This window comes from Ipomoea triloba, chromosome 4 (assembly GCF_003576645.1).
Source record: "Ipomoea triloba cultivar NCNSP0323 chromosome 4, ASM357664v1".
NCBI lineage: Eukaryota > Viridiplantae > Streptophyta > Magnoliopsida > Solanales > Convolvulaceae > Ipomoea > Ipomoea triloba.
Window position 1 is genome coordinate 1,080,517 of NC_044919.1, and position 1,564 is coordinate 1,082,080.

The following is a 1,564-nucleotide window of genomic DNA, read 5'->3' on the forward strand; positions in this document are numbered from 1 at the left end:
ATATATATATAGGGGGATGAGGAAGGTGGAGAGAAAGGAGAGAGAAAGACAGAGGTTGTTTCATAGTATTAATATTATTACATACGCCGAATTTTCTTATGCTTTATCGTTGACAGAGTAAAACCCAACAGCCTGGTCGTCTTCAATTTAAATCTGTGGTCAACCTAATAGTTCCGTTTTTCCTCCTATTTTTTGTTTTTTTTTCCACTCCGGAATTCTTGAATACTCCAAAATTAAGCCGTGTGATATAAAAAAAATGGTGCTAAAACATGTGGATGGTCGAATGGATGGAACATAATTATTATATTTGAAGATTATGAATTTGATTTTTATTAATATTTTTCGATTGAACTTGTTGCACGTGATATTCTTAATGTGATTTACATTTTTATGTGATTTGTAAATTATTACATACGAGCAGAGTTTTCTAATATATACATGAAAAACTACGAATTTTTGGATAATGATAGCAAGTTTTTCTCATCATACAAAAAAAATATTAGGATGTTAAAATATATATACTCAGTAATTATTTTCTTGATGACCACGAGATGTCCTGAGCAAACTCTAACTGTAGAAGACACTTTTAAACCTGTATCATACTCAGATTAATCCCCGTTCGTCCCGAGCCAGCTAAATTAAGGGGTAAAATACTGACCAGGTTAATTTTTCTATACGAGAGATGGTTCAATTCAAACTTCCGACCCCTCTTACGGGACAAGAGTATACGACCACTCCAACCAACTAGTTATATGCTCGATAATTGTTGTTGGCGTCATCTAAGGTTTAGAGATTTTTTTTAAGGATAAATAAGTCATTGATGAGATGGACTAAGAGGAAGATCGTGAGGATCGGAATCATTCCCCCTGAGTGGGGAATGGGGATTCATAATTCCATCCATTTTCTTTCTGTCTTTAAATGTATTTTTTTTAAAAAGTATTTTAATATATGTACTCGTATTAGAGGAGGGAGGACTTGAAAATGTCAAAATGGATCAACTATACTTACGTTTACATAAAACGTGGAATTTGGACCCCACACACTCCCAAAAAATAATATTATGAAAAAACGCTCCCATTTCGCAACGTTCCAATATGGAATTTCTATCCGTTTATTGCGTGTGTATATGTGGAAAATATTATTTGAAGTTCAAAGTTTTACTCTATATAGAATAATAGAGATTAAGTGTTATATACAAAGTTGATGTCTATATAGAATACTGAGTACAACTAAAAGTGAATGTAAAAAGTTTTGAAGTTTGTATTGGGTGCAATAGTAATATTGTGAAAAATGTTTCAATCAGGCATTATACAAACCCACAATATAATGGATTGTACTCGGTACAACACTACAAGCGACACCAAAGTCGATCAGCACTGTGTGTAGGGACCCTATTTTCTCCCATGGTATTCATAACTCAAAGAATATATTTTGAGATATACCCATTGTAAATTATTGCAATATTTATCATCACCTTATAATATTTTTATATGTATATATGTATTCGGACGATTGGTGTGTGTGTGTGTGTGTGTTTTTTTTTTTTTTTTTTTTTTTTTTTTTG